General features: G+C 35.8%; 1 pseudogene; it reads left to right on the top strand.

Moving 5' to 3' along the window:
• Positions 1–10652, top strand: part of LOC149213148 (polygalacturonate 4-alpha-galacturonosyltransferase-like) — a 55111-nt pseudogene extending 44459 nt beyond the window's left edge.
• The last annotated feature ends 6122 nt before the right edge of the window (positions 10653–16774 follow it).

Below are 16774 nucleotides of genomic sequence, written 5' to 3'. Positions count from 1 at the left end.
CTACCATTGTCAAAGGCATGTTTTGTTGGTTAAATTCATTAACATCATATACATTCAACTATGATTTTTAGAGGCATCCAAAGCTATTAAACCCATTTAAAATAGTGCATAACATCAATGGGGGCTTGTTTATTGCATTGTGTGTGAGTATAGTGTGTTATTTTTTTTTTTATAAGTCGAAGATTTTTCATTAATAAAAAAGAATGTACAAGGGCGTCAAAATGTATGGCTTATAATTATTTATATATTTAATGTAATATGCCTTTCATTCAGAAGAGGAAACAGATTTTGGGGGATAGGGGAAATGGTGTTGTCTACCTAGGGAAATGTCGATCTCATCTATTTCATCTTCACTCTCCCTTCCCTATCATTAGCATCCCTCTCCTTTTTTTCTTTTTCCACCAACACCAGTAATAGACTTTTTGTGAAGAAGTAGCATTGGATGACTCAGGAAGAGGGTTAGAGCTCATATGTTTATCTTGGGTTTCTCCTTCGGGTTTCTAAGCTTACGTATCTTGCTTTAAATTCTTCTTAAATGTCCCAACAATATCCTTTCCCATCTCTTGTTCATGAAACTTTAGCTTGTGAGCACAATATTCATCCTAAATTTCCTTTGAAGATTCATGTAGCCATTTTGCACTGAGGCATATTCCTGGGGGGGAGATTGGGAGGATCTACATTTGTCAAAAGACATTTTTATTGTTGGCCCATACTTTATAGTCCATGTTTGTAGCCAAGACAAACCCTCTTCCATATGTAAACTATTTATCAGATTGATAGAAAGAGAACACTGAGCTCTTCCATGAGATTTTATTTGAATATGAGAATGACAGTGAAATGTTCATTTTTAACTGTACACCTAAACAAGCTTAGAGACCCTTCCATCTCACTGGCTTAAAATCTGGACTCAAAGCATGGTAGAATGTGACATTTTGAAGCGTGTCACTCTAGTCCCTTTGACAAGGAGTGACATGACACCTTTTGTGAAAGAGTAACAAGAAACTGTCACCTCTTGCCCCTTTGAAAGTGGTGAAACTTTTTAGAAAAAGGGTAGATGTCTAAAAACATTATGGAAAAGGTTTCCAAAAATTTAAGAATGATTCCATTTTATTGAATCACTACTACAAGAGACTATCGCCTCTTCCCCCTTTGAAAAAGGTGAAACTATCTAGAAAATCAATATATCTAAAAACATCGTGAAAAAAAGTTTCCAAAGCATTTAAAAATGATTCCCTTCCATTGAATCACTACTACATGAATTCATCTTAAAATTTCATTTTATTTATTAAATTTATCATAATCAAAATTCCCCATGGAAGACATTGAGAGGCATTAGAAGATATATATATATATATTTTTCATAAGAGCTTGTTAAAACATACCATGGCAATTTAATAACTTTATTTAAGACATTTTGTCTCCCATGTACCAGTCACCAAATAAAATTTCGAGGTGGGTGACACAATCTTTGTTCAGCAATTTTGTTCAAACCATGAATTTTTGGATTCTGGAGGAGGTTTCAGCAATGGAGACCAACATTTTGCTACGAGTATCCTATTTTTCCCTTCCACTTTGATAGAGGCAGGGGATTGTTTGGGTTTTGTGCAGGGAATGAGACACCTAACTGGAACTTGTGCAGCTCCTCGATTTCGCTATGGAACCACAGATGCACATAAGGTTCAAACATGGCTTTTCCTTTCCACCGTCACCCAAAAACTACCCCTCTCTCTCTATAGGTTGTCCCCTTCTCCTCCAAGGTAGTGAAAGAGGTTGATAGACCTATTCCATAAATTCTGGACTCGATTAACTGATGAAAAACCTTCAGTTGTTGGACATCCCCTTCAGAACCATACATTTTCCCCAACGCAGCCAATAAAAACCCCTCTGAGGTTGCTGCAACAATGGCCGTTGATAAATTTGAGGAAGAGGGAAAAAAAATTCATGGAGCCCGTCAACCCACAAAGCCTTGGGAAATAACTTTCGACTGTATCCATTTCTCACAGAGGTAAGCCTCTATCTGACTCTAGTTCTATTATCAAATTTCTATCTTTGGAAGATTTAATGGTTATTGAAACCGGAGTAAATTAAAGGAGAGGAAAAACCATACTAAATTAAAGTCAGTTTGAATCCATCAAATAAAATAAACTTCTTTGACTAAGACTGATTCTATCCTAGCTTTAACTGATGGAATGAAAATTTGGCAGCCATGAAAAATAATGTGTAGCATGCACCGAGCATGGGTACTAGAAATTACTAATTAGAGTATATAAAGGTTTTTTAAACCCAAGATGTAAATATCATATAAAAAGTGATGGCTTTAGGCTTAAATGTTGAGATGCATTTGTCTTAGACACCAATAACAGTCATACCTATTTAAATGATATTTTAAAACATTGTGTTTCAGATTTCAAGATCCTTGAAATGATCTTTATTTGGCATGAACCCCCTATCGTTTGATACCAGAATCTCAGAGATGCACAAAGGTTGATCCTTTACCTTCAATAAGCATCTACCCAATGGAAAATCATGAACACTATTTTTCAAACCCTCTTAATTGATGTCCAAGGGCCAAGGATACTTCACCTTTTATAGCCTTTTATACTTCTCTGTGATATAGACAAAGCCCTAATACAAGGCCAAAGGCATGTCAATGAGCATAAGAATAATATTATATATATGAGCTTAGATGCCAGGAACTTTATAGCTTAAGATATGATTTTATATAAACCTGCAACAGAGAAGGAATTCTGAGTGAGACACTATCTTCAAACCAAATTCAATTCAAGGGTGATTTCATAATAGAAGATTTGACCCTAAAGAAATCAAAGCTTCCTGGCTTTGCAACCTAGAATTTTGCAGTAGGAGTTTCAGTGCTTCACGATGACTGATCTTTGAAGAGGAAGGAGGTCAGTGTTGTCAAAAAACTTCTTGTGATTTCTTTCTTCCTTGCTTGGGCTTGCCCTCACCTTAGCTCTGATACCTTGCCCTCACCTTAACTTTGATACCATTCTGGCAGGGCAGGATAAACATGACAACAATAGAGGTAAGAAGTTGTACATTCATGTGTTGTCTGTCTTTTAGCTTCTAGAACATCATATGTTTTATTACCAATTTCTGCTAAATTTAAAATTGACATACTGATCTGAGAAGAGGGTTTTCAATGCTAATAACCTCTTCTTCAGTCCATGTTGGCACACTCAAGTCTTGTTAAAGGAACAACTATTTCCTGTGAAAAATTCGAAGTAGATGACAACATACAACATGTTTTCTGAGAATCAAAACAACTTCTAGAAGTGCTATGACATTAATCAAACACTATGTTTATAAACCGGTTCATACTAATGGACATAGGATGTGTAAAATTTTTTATTTAACAAAAATTTTCTCTATTGGATGGTTTAAAGCTTGCAGCCTTACTCCTATCTTGAAGAAAGGGTACTTGCTTCCCTTTCACTTCATAGGTATATGAAAACCCAGTTTTGTAAGCACCCATAACCATGAATATAATACCAAATCCCTATGGTTAGTGCATCAATAATGTAAGTGTAACACTCATCCATGTGGCAGTCATAAGGCATTTAGGTAAGGTTTTACTAACACTGGCATCCCAGACCATTAAGATCTATCCATGGCCTCAAAACGATGTATTTCCTTAACTTAATAGAACACTCATCATTTCTCTCCCCCAATCATCAAATTTTTTCTCTTCATTCTGAATGAGAAATAAATCAACAAGTCACCATTTTAATTGTTAGATCGCAATATGTTTAGCTTCTCTCTTGTGCTTACACTCTAGTATTCTCACAACTTCATAATTGTGAATCTTAAACACAGTCTCATGATGTGCATTTAGGGAGGCATAATTCACCCTTGCATTGCATCAAATTAGCCCCCTAGCATTCCCTTTACCTTTACATGCCTCAATGCAAGGCATGCCAAGTCGATACCTGCTCAGTTAAATTAGTAAGTTGAGGGGCGTCATATATACCCAACATTGCCTTCCTGTTCTTCCTCTTCCTATGTCATAGTGTATGAACAGTCAGCCAGACTGGTGAGGATCCCCATTAATAATAACATCTATGTTCGCATCTGAATCCGAATGATGTGTTTCCCTTAATTATATGTTTTGGTTTTTTAACCAAAATGGTTAACAGAGATAGAGACCCTCAAATATGTATACTTCTGGCCCCTATGCCCATTTTCATCTAGGTTTTTACCATGTCAGTGTCCCTTTCTTTCTCAAAACTGCATGAAATTAGTTGATCTATCCATCTCGTAATGCCTTTGGTAAATTTTTCTATCAAATGCTCTGAAGTATATTTGAGATATAAGGTTTTTTTGGTTTTTGCTGACTTCATATATTTCCACTAACCATGATATGGGTTTGATGTAGAGGATTATGATTGAGGAAGGGTTGCATTGCTAGATATCTGTTTAGGAGGAGGAGAAGGAGAAAAGTGGTGTTAGGGTTGAAAGCTAAAGATGCCTGTGAAAAGTGAAGGTGTATGGAATCGAGGGTGGCGGGGCTACCAGCATGGTAGAAATAGAGGATGGGGAGGTTAGGGATTTCATCATCAAATAACCTTGGTGGGCTTCCTTGTTATCTTTGTGGTCATGCCATTGGTTTTTCTGGCAGCTAGGTTTCGTCACTCCGCATCTACATCTGCAACTGGTAAGCTTCTTCATTCCCTCCTCCCTCACTGGTAAGCTTATCCATACCCTCCTCCATTGCTGATAAGCCTCTTCCTGCCCTCCTCCCTCGTTGGGTTGCTTCTGTCTCCTTTTTTCGGGTGGGTCAACATTTCATTTATCTTTATTGGCAAGCATGCCCTTTCTTAATCTGGTAGTATTACAATGAACTGTAGACTTCTTACAACATTCAAGCAGGAGCTCCATTACAATGAAGTGTAGTCATCTTATACTATTTTAGAAAGATCCCTTTCATTGATAACCCATTGAATAGTGTATTTATGTGATTTGAGCCTTGGTGGGGAATTATCATCACCCCTGGTTAACCATTGAACCAAGACCCCATGGACCTGCTTCGAAATTTGATTTGCCTTCACCACACTCGGTTAACCATTGAACCAAAACCCCATGGACCTACTTTGGAAATTGATTTTCCTTTTAGCTTTTTTCGTTGGATCTGAAGGCGCAGATGTTATCAAACTTACTTTCCTCACTTATTGTCAAAATTTTAGCACCTCTAGCATTTTTCCAGACATTTTGTGAGTTCTCTTTATAGGTTTCCTTTCATTTGATCTGTGTGAATCTGTGAACTCCATCTCTGCATTAACATGGTACAATACATACCAGGAGAAAGATTCAAAGTTTGTACCTCTCTCATGCAAGAGCAAAGGTTTTACCAACTACCCCTAGGGTAATTTCCCTTGCCAAAGATAATGAAACCGTTCATCCCGATAGCATGAAATAATATTGCTCTTTCCATTTTTTAACAAAAGTAAATGGATATGACTGGTAAATTCATTGGGAAACTACTCAATGAATTCACTGGGCACCCCTCATTCTTAGTAGGATGGTACTAAGTGTGCGATAGATTCTGCATAAGTTGGATGGGTATTATAAAAATATATTTGTTAAGAGTTCAGTTCAACATCTTACTCATGGGAACTGAACCTTGTGGTAATTGAATCTGGGTGGGAAGGCAATCATTCTTCCTGTCCACTCATTATCCAAGCCAGACCCACTTTCCATCCATAAGGCTAAATCCACTTCTCATCACTCAAGCTAAAACTAGTTCTAATCCACCCAACCTAGACCCAATTCACAACGACAATCTTGTTCACCAAATATTTTTTGCTATACATATCATTTTCACACTGTTCCCATACTGTTCAAAGTACATTGGCCAAAACAAATGATAGATATTATACACACCATTTTATTATTGATGTGTAATGAAATCTCTATCTTAGCATATGCATGATAGCAATGCAACCCCCTTTTTATCGTTTCAGTATTTTTATAGATATTCTTCTCCATCAATTCTGTCTACCTGACCTTTTATCCATTTTTTGTCATTTAAAATACCAGGGAACAACTTCTCAGGAGATGGATCTATTAGAATGGTATTCTCTTTCGACATCTTGAAAACGAATTCTATTTTTCTATGGCCATTTTGTTCTTTTTCAAGATTTGGGCAATGCACTTGCACTTACGTTAGTCTAATCCCAGAAAATAAATAGTGTCCCTAAACTGAAATTTAATCGACCTGAGGAGATTGAAATAGAGAGGAATTATTGAGGATACTGGAGCACTGTCATATGTTTAAAATCACTCTTATCTATTTATTTGTGGGGTTCACAGGAATAGGCAGATGACTGGAGAAAGCAGAGTTTAACAGAGAGCATTGACTCTCTCTTCCTAAAGGAGGCAAGTATAAGAAACTTGCTGCATTTGGATATCTTAAATTTGATTTCTCCCCTATTGAGAAGAGAATTGAAAATAAATTTTATTTACTAGGTAGGTGATTGATGTCATAATAGCTAACACAGAGGACTCGAGAACTCTAAACTTAAATATTGTTGGATGGAATGGTTTATCTTCCTCATGGGTATTAGAAAAGCCCTCCAAAGTAAACCAAAGCGATATCACTAACTCTGAGGTACGATTGGTGAAGATTTTGGTTATTTTCTCTATTGAACATGTAAGGAAACATATGTGATGATTATCTATGTAGTTGAGTAGGGTTGTATTAAGCAGGAAGTGAAAACTAACATTGGCAGGGGTGCATCTCTATTTCTAATGGTGTACATCAAGCAGAGGTAAACGACTTCTGGAGACAGCTCAGAAAAGCTACATTCGCAATAAGATGGTGTGATCTTTAATGAATAAGGCAAGGAAAATCCCGAGGGGGGTAAAATGAATGACGAGGTGTAGAAAAAAACTTCCATTGGCGAAGAACTTCTTACGAGGTTTCAAGAGGATGACACAGGAAGTGAACATCAAGACGTCAAAGAGAATGCTCTTGATGGTAAGTTCTGATTTTCCCTAGTTAATTGATCTATGATGTTGATAGCCTACTGTAAGGTAATGTCTAGTCAAACTCCCAGGACAATGGTTGTTGTAATGCAGACCATTTGCAGCTTGAAGAAAGTCCAACAAAAGTTTCGCAGAGGGTAAAATTCTTTGCTGCACTAGATCTCTACTTTTTGTTCTCATGGAAAAGGGAATTGTTATATAATTTTCCAAAATCCTTTTTGAATGTTACTTCTCCAATAGAAAAAAAATATATTTCCTAGATTTTAGCATAGTATGCTTTAATTTATAGTAGTTTAATGCTTACAACAATTGAGACAAAAGAGGAGGAAGAAAAGGTCAACAGAGCTGATTCAGCAGGATGAAAAAAAATGAGTTGAGCTTGAAAACACAACAATTAAATGTTCCAAGGAGGAAGATTCTGCTATCCTAGGAAAATACAGCATTTGGAGGCGGGAGATTGAGAACGAGAATTCTGACTCCACTATTAGATTGATGCGAGACCAAATAATCATGGCTAGGGTGTATTCAAGCATTTCCCAGGTTATGAATAATCTTGATTTATACCATGAATTAATGCTTCTTATTAAAGAATGTTAGCGTACATTGGGTGAGGCTAATGCAGATTCTGATCTACCTCAAAGGGAATAGTTTTCACATTGGCTGATTCTAAATCAAGAGTAGTAAGTGCTTCCATTTGCATTTGGTGTTCATATCCTTTGTTTCTTTTAAAGTTGCAGTCTGTGTGTCAATCTTTCTGCTTTTCATTCTCTTTTTCATGGCGATAATTGATATGAATGTTTCAATGCACCTGAGAAGATCATGGCTAGAGAACAATTTTATGACTGTGCGATAGTAACAAAGAAGTTGTGAGCCATGCTTCAGTCTGTAGACGAGCAAATAAGGACCTTGAAAAAGCAAAGTACATTTTTAGGTCAGCTAGCAGCAAAGACCATTCCCAAGGGCCTGCACTGTCTGTCCATGCGATTGACCATGGATTATTACTTGCTTGCCCTTGAAAATCGAAATTTCCTAAAAAGGACAAGTTGGAGGATCCAACTCTTTATCACTATGCATTATTTTCTGACAATATATTGGCTGCATCTGTGGTTGTGAATTCAACTGTCATGAATGCTAAGGTGAAGTGTTATTAATTTAAAATACTATAAAGTTTGGAAATCCAACAGTTTTGCTGCATTTTACATTAATATTTACATCTCATTGTAGGTGCTTTACTTGTGTTTGCAAGAACCTCAGAAACATGCATTTCATCTCATCACAGGCAAGTTAAATTTTGGGACCATGAAAATATGGTTTTTACTTAATCCCCCAAGGAAAGCTACGATATACGTAGAAAATGTTGATGATTTTAAATGGCTCAATTCCTCCTATTGCCCTGTGCTTCACCAACTTAAATCCGCAACTATGAAAGAGTATTATTTCAAGGAAGATCACTCTACTACAATCTCAGCATGTTCCTCCAATTTCAAATATATAAATCCAAAATATTTATCGATGCTAAATCATCTTCACTTCTATCTTCCACAAGTTTATCCCAAACTGGACAAGATCATTTTCTGGTATGATGATATTATGGTGCAGAAAGATTTGATGCCCTTGTGGTTAGTAGATCTTCATGGAAAGGTTAATGGTTCAGTGGAAACTTGTGGAGGAAGCTTTCGCCAGTTTGAAAAATACCTTAATTTTTCCAATCCGCACATAGCCAGACACTTTGATCCTAATGCTTGTGGTTGGGCATATGGGATGAATGTATTTGATCTCAAAGAATGGGAGAAACAAGATATAAATGGAATATATCACAAGTGGTAGAAAATGGTAACTGTGTACTGTGGTTTATTTATGTTAATTCCCATGATGCTTACCTTAAATTATTTGAAGTAAATATGAAGTAATTAGCTAGAAAACTTAATGGGTTTGTCTTTGTTCGATTTCTAAGTTTTTCTTTTATTGTATGTCAGAATGAGGATAGAGTGTTGTGGAATCTTGGAACACTACCCCATGGATTTTCGCATTGGCTACCTCTAAGTCAAGAGAGGTAAGTGCTTCCATTTGCATTTGGTGTTCATATCCTTTGTTTCTTTTAAAGTTGCAATCTGTATGTCATTCTTTCTGCTTTTCATTCTCTTTTTCATGACCGATAATTGATATGAATATTTCATTGCACCTAAGAAGATCAAGGCTATGGGTCATGTCCTATCCAAGGCTAGAGAACAATTTTATTACTGTGCAACAGTAATAGAGAAGTTGCAAGCCATGCTTCAGTTTGCAGATGAGCAAGTAAGGACGTTGGAAAGGCAAAGTAAATTTTTAAGTCACGTGGCAACAAAGTCTGTTCCCAAGGGCCTGCACTGTCTGTCCATGCGATTGACCATAGATTATTACATTCTTCCTCTTGAAATGTGATAATTTCCTAAAAAGGACAAGTTGGAGGATTCGACTCTTTATCACTATGCATTAATTTCTGACAATGTATTGGCTGCATCTATGGTTGTGAATTCAACTATCATGAATGCTAAGGTGAAGTGTTATTAACTTAAATTACTCTAAAGTTTGGATGTCCCATAGTTTTGTTGCATTTTACATTTAATATTTGGATCTCATTGTAGTTGATTTACATGTGTTTGCAGGAATCTGAGAAACATGTATTTCATCTCATCACGGACAAGTTAAATTTTGGGGCCATGAAAATGTGGTTTTCACTTAATCCCCCAGGGAAAGCTACGGTACATGTAGAAAATGTTGATGATTTTAAATGGCTCAATTCCTCCTTTTGCCCTGTTCTTTGCCAACTTAAATTTGCAACTATGAAAGAGTATTATTTCAAGGCAGATCACTCGACTACACTCTCAGCACGTTCCTCCAATTTGAAATATATAAATCTAAAATATTTATCCATGTTAAATCATCTTCATTTCTATCTTCCACAAGTTTATCCCAAAATGGACAAGATCCTTTTCTTGGATGATGATATTGTGGTGCAGAAAGATTTGACGCCCTTGTGGTCAGTAGATCTTCATAGAAAGGTTAATGGTTCAGTGGAAACTTGTGGAGAAAGCTTTCGCTGGTTTGACAAATACCTTAATTTTTCCAATCCGCACATAGCCAGGCACTTTGATCCTAATGCTTGTGGTTGGGCATATGGGATGAATGTATTTGATCTCAAAGAATGGGAGAAACAAGATATAACTAGAATATATCATACATGACAGAACACGGTAAGTGTGTAGTGTGGTTTATTTATGTTAATTCCTGTGATGCTTACTTTAAAGTATTCGAAGTAAATCTGAAGTAATGAGCTAGAAAACTTAATGGGTTTTTCTTTGTTTTATTTATAAGTATTTATTTTATTGTATGTCAGAATGAGGATAGAATGCTGTGGAAGCTTGGAACGCTACTCCCTCGATTGAACATTTTATGGCTTGACCCATCCTTTGGACAAGTCTTGGCATGTGCTGGGTTTAGGATATAATCCTAGCATGGACTGTTCAGAGATTGGCAATGAAGTTGTTGTTCATTACAATAGGAACATGAAACCTTGGTTAGAGTTCGCAATGATGAATTGCAGGCCTTACTAGGAAAAATATATAAAATATGATCATCCTTTCTAAAAACAGTACAATATAAATGAATAGTTGTGACCTCAATATTCATACTGCAATAGATTGTCAAATGTAAAGTGTAAAGGCCCTTGATTCTGGTTGATAATTCATTCTAGATCATTTGTTTCTGGATTTCCACAGAAGGTTTCTATTTTATGGCGTAATGAGTCAGGTTTTTGGAGGTGCAATGGCCTAGCCAAGTTTAAGATTTACAAATTTTATGTCCTCGTTGTATTCCTTCATAGTTGGAAGTAAAGTCCTATATAAGTATTATTTTCTTTGTTAGTTAATATTTCTCTTTCATCAAGTGATTACAAAAATTGTTCTTCCAAGAACACAAAGAAGTACGAGACACAAAGATTTAGGCTTTCAGGGCAAGGCAAAACCTCCCAATAGGGGAAAACCCAACAATCCTCCTCTTATTGAATTTATTCAAAATGAGATATCCAACACAAGACCAAAGAGTCCCTCCAAGTTAGCCCTCCTCTTTAAGTCAAGGTCAATAGTTCAGTCCTTGCCTAGTCAAATTCAGAAGCAGCTTATGAATTTATGTCCTTATTGTAGGTTTAATCTCTTATTATAATACACTGACTTCCAATCACAAACTCTTTGCCTTCTATTATTGATCTTTGGCTACTACAACAAACCCTTGACTCTTTACCACAGATATTTAGATCCTTCTGCAAATAGATAGCTTTAGATTGAGATTCAGCTTAGTCACAGACTTCGGTTTCTTCAAGCGTTGTAGACTTCTTTTTATCCTCAGTTTTTCTTGTCCAGTTGGATTACAGACTTCAAGCTTTTTCACTTTCTTGGTTACTATGCAAAAGGGGTCGAATATATGCTAAAACACCTGGATATCATTCTCCATGAGCTTTGACTTAATGAAACAAAGAGTGACTATGCCTGGATTGTTTCCTTTGTAATGTTGAAATGTCCTGCAATCTTTGCCTGTGACAAGATGTAATAGCCCTAATTGGACAACACTGAAACTAGCTCAATTCAGTGTTTCATTGCCATGACCAATTCCTTCATTTTCCAATAGAATCTATGCTACAATAGTCTCACATGGAGCGAGGGATAATTTTCACATGGACATCTGTCTTTTGACAATGAAGGAAATGTGCTAGGCTCTCATCTAATATATGTTCCTAAGATATAATAAACTTATGGTGTATGAGTTATCATCATTCTTACTCCTTAGTTATATTATATGTGCTCCTTGCCTTTGTGCTCATGGCTGAAATAAATAAGTCTCCATTGAATTTCTATTAGCATCATTCAGAAACTCTTGATTTATTATTTCTCTATGAAATGCATCAGCTCTTAGTTACTCATAATCCACTTTCTTGTTGAGTTAGAGATCAATTTCCACGGTTATGGAGATGTTGCATTTCCTCAAGGAGTTTCTAATTTGGTTTCTGTACGACTGTTAAGAATTTATCTCTCCTTACCTGGAGTGTTCTTAAGCGTTATTGGGTGGATTTCTAGTTACTAGAGTCGTTTCCCTCTCCCTTGAGCATTATTTTCCTTTGTTGGGGTGAGTTTGAGCTCAATATTGGTTGTCTAAGAGGGCATACATAACTGTAGGAGACGATTGGCTTTCCAATTTCCCTTCATTCCCATAAGTCCATCGAATACATCAGTGCTAAAATCTACAAGGCAAAGCATTCTTGATGTCTATTTATGGTAGAATGTAATTATATTATAATGTTGTTAAATTGAGATTCATTACTTGAGTGATTCAAATTATATGTTGTTCCATTGGTATTGGGAATTGTCACATGAGAACCCATTAACTACAATTATTCACCAATAATATCTAGAGGTTGTTATGTACTATAATGATGATTGTCTAGTATCATGTGTAATGAGGATAAGGTTGAAGAAATGAATGAGGAGAAATCGCATTCAAGGGGTAGTGTGGATGAAAGTTATACTGTAGAAAAAGAAAATACAATAGTATGGACAAATATGGACAAATTCTGATGAAGAACATGCAACGTCAGCCAACTTCAATGAAAACACAAAATGTGAACAGCGTGAGCTGTCTAATTTCACACTTATTGCATATTCAACTAGTGGATCTGTATCTTCTTGTATTGATAATATGGAAGATCAAGATTACATACAACAATGTATACACACTTTTACCTTAAGGCAAAGTTTTGGGCAAAAGACCCTCAAGGAGAACTCCCCTGAGACAAGTATCAATTCAGTAAGCAAAAATTGTTGTAAAGATGCTAGCAGTTAATTGTCAAGGGAAACTTTTAGATGCCCTCACAAGAACTAAAGATTGTATCCCACTATCCAAAGGATCTCCTCTCAACTAAAAAGGGTATGCTAATAAATGCTTATGGGAAAAAGGCACAACACATTTATCTTTGGTTGGGAGTTGATCCATATTTCCCATGATGTAAATAGTTATAATGTCATGTTGAGTAGATTTTTGCCACACCTTTAAGAAGGTAAAATTATCGAATAGGGGATAGAAATCTAAAATGTTATCAATTGAATTAGATATAGGATTATATTTGTCTAGATGGGAAGGTTGTTATAGTTTGAGCTTGTAGGAATTAATTATTGCAGAATACCCTATTGCAGAGGAAGCTTTGGGTTGAATGAAATTTGATGAACCTACTATACAATATGTGAGCTAAATTTTTTATTTTTAATATATTTTTGCCTTACACTATTTCTTATGACAGATGGCATATGATATGCAGAAGCTTTTCACTCTATAGAAGATATTCATGGCCTTGTGTATGGTCAAGAAGATTCCTAAACCTCAAATGATGATAATTTGCTATTCAAAGGTAAAAAAGATATTTTGGATATTAGAAAGTCATTTGTATCATGCTTATGCATGGTACGAGCTCTATATACTCCAAAAAAGCTACAATAAATATTTAGCATAGAAGGATTTGTAGCTGATGGCATCATTTAGATTGTTGGCTGCCATTGTGAAATGGGAGGAGGGAAATGTGTAGAAAAATCATATTCTAGAAACCATTTATCTTTGGTTGGGAGTTTACCCATATTGTCGATGATGTAAATGGTTATAATGTCATGTTGAGTAGATTTTTGGCACACCTTTAAGAAGGTATCACTATCGAATGGGGCCAGAAATCTAAAATGTTATCTATTGAATTAGATATAGGATTATATTTGTCTAGATGGGAAGGTTGATATAGTTTGATCTTGTAGGAATTAATTATTGGAGAATACCCTATTGCAAAGGAAGATTTGGGTTGAAAGAAATTTTATGAACCTACTATAGAATCTGTGAGTTAAATTATTTTTATTTTTAAATTATTTTTACCTTATACTATTTCTTATGACAGATGGCATATGATATGTAGGAAGCTTTTCACTCTATAGAAGATATTCATGGCCTTGTGTATGGTCAACAATCTTCCTAAACCTCAAATGATGAGAATCTACTATTCAAAGTTAACAAAGATATTTTAGATAATAGAAAGTCATATGTATCATGTTTATGCATGGTACAAGCTCTATATCCTCCAGAAAAGCTACAATAAATACTTAGCATAGAAGGATTTGCAGTTGATGGCATCATTTGGATTGTTGGATGCCATTTCTATTATGCCCTATGATCACAAGCATGGGGCTCACCATTTTGAGCTGGAGAATGAGAAGTAAAGAATTTCAAGAATGGTTAGTCTTCTAAGTTTTGGGATTTAGTTTAGATTGTAAAATGGATACCAGAGAAGTGGTAAGTTATTTCAGTGAAAAGGCTTAAGTTCATCTCTCACTGTTTAAGATGTTTACATTTGTATAGGTTTTTCTAGTATAAGTATTATATTTTATAATTAGTTCAAGGAGTTTTCTTCCAATATGCCTAATAATAATATGTTTTTTTGGCAATGGTCACACTCAACACTTCTATCTGAAGTGGTAAGTAATAGGTACATAGATCCTTAAAGAATTTATTTTTGAAATTAAGTCTTTCCTTGATGTTGCTGAGAAGTCAGAGCACACATATATTCTTCTAAGCACTTTTTATGCTTGTACAGGTAACCTCCCATATGTCTTTCCATATGTACCTTGTACCTTGTTACCTCCCAATGTAGCTTGTTACCTCCAAACTTGCAAGTAAACTGTTACCTTTCATATGAGGAATTATCAGCCACTGAGATAGAAATCAATGTTTCACCTGCCAAATGTCCCAATGTTCAATCAAAAGCAGTACCCATAGCAGCAACTCCACCTCCTATCCTAGATCTTCTTGGTTATTTGATAGGTTTAGGCAATGCACTTGTCCCTAGAGATTAGTGAGCAGTAGGCTCTGGGTGGGTATTAGATAGTCAATTCTATTTCATTTTGTAAATAAAAAATGGAAAAAATTGGCTTTATTGTTGTTAGATGTGAATTGTATTTACTATGATAAGCTTTAACCTGATTAAAGCAACTTGTGATATTTGGTTAATGCTTTGTGCATGCCTCCATTGCCTATTTTTCTTGCAACATCAATATGTCAAGGCCTTCGGATCAATGGGAATCTTATATGGCACGATAGTCAAATTTTTTACAGCTTGAAGCTTTAGAATAACTCTTTTGGTTTTACAGCTACTGGACCTCTACAGGTACAGATCATAAAATATGAAAATAGTTGAGATATTAGTTCTATTTACTGTAAATATTGTTAGTTTAATAGGATGTAGATGCACATCTATTTTGAGTCCTTTTCCTAAGTTTCATTCCTGGTAAATTAGGTGCCACCATTGCAGCTTGGTAGCTTAGCACACACACTACTGCCAATGGTACTATTTCAAAACATATCTCCTAGATTGGAAAATGCTCTTTTGTAGGTGGAAGTAAAAAATAATCAACAACTTGTTTGGTATTTTAATGATAATATTTCATTTCAAGTTTTCTTCACTGAGGATGGCAAGATGGAGTGTGCAACATTTCTAGATGTAATAATGAATGATAGGATCTAAATTTTAAGCTTTGGAAGTTTTCTTCATTAAGGATGGCAAGATGGAGCATGCAACATTTCTGGAGGTAATAATGAATGCTAGGACCATTCCCTCTCCGCCTCTATACCTGCACCTTCAACTATGTTGGATTTTTAGGACTTTTGGGTCAGAAGGACTGGGCAGGATGGATAAGTCCAAGAGATCAAAAGGGGAAGAGGAAGAGCACATAGGCAGTGAGTTTGTTCTCTCCATTGAAAAGTTGCAGGAAATCCAGGATGAGCTTGAGAAGGTAAGTTCTCATGCACTTTGAAAATTGCTTTTTGGGGTTATTTTATTTTATTTATTTATTTTTAAATTAGTTTTTTTCTTATCTTTTTTTTAAAACGTTTTTCCCATTCCTTTCTCTATTTATTATTTTTTTGGTTTATTGGTGCATCTATGGATTGATTGAAGGTTGTTGGACATAATGGCAAAAGCTCACAATTCTATTCAGCACTTGCCCTTAGGGAAGGGTAGGCCTCCCTTACCTATATGGTTGGTGACAGTTGGCTTATTCTTACATTCGTATTTTTATTAGTTGCTTTAAAGCTTTCTTGGAGGAATTAGTGGATAGAGTTTAAATTGGATTCTGGATGAGAATCAGAGTATTCCTACATTAATTCCACCCACAAAAGAGCATTTGCTAGTTAGTAAACCCAAACTTCATCTTCATATTCTTTTAGTCTTTTGGATATGGAAATTTTGATTGGTTTACATATATTGTTTTTCCAATAGTGTCGGACAAATTATTTCAAGGAAAAATTGAAACTAGAACATCCTCATATTAGTTATTTCGGTTTTTTTGCCATATCCATTTATTGTTTGGGCATGAGTTGGTAAAGATCAGGGCTCAACAAATGTAATATTTTATGTGACAATTCTTGATCAGTTATAGTCTACCTATTTATGATTAGGTTCATATTGACCTAGTGACCTGAGGCTCTCTCAATGTAGTATGTCGCACTACTAGATCCCTTTTGGTCTCAATTACAGTCTACACATTTATGATAAGGTCATAGTGGCCTGGTCACCTGGGGTACTCTCGGCCTAGTCACTACCCCCAAAGGATCTAACAAGGTTGTTGGACATAATGGCAAAAGCTCGCAATTCTATTCGGCACCTGCCCTTAGGGAAGGGTAGACCTGCCTTACCTATATGGTTGGTGACAGTTGG

The sequence above is a fragment of the Pinus tabuliformis genome, chromosome 1_1 (assembly GCF_031772625.1).
Source record: "Pinus tabuliformis cultivar Carrire ecotype Pingquan chromosome 1_1, CPIR1, whole genome shotgun sequence".
Classification (NCBI taxonomy): Eukaryota; Viridiplantae; Streptophyta; class Pinopsida; order Pinales; family Pinaceae; genus Pinus; species Pinus tabuliformis.
Note: the sequence above shows the minus strand (reverse complement) of the source record. Positions and strands in the feature narration are given on the sequence as shown.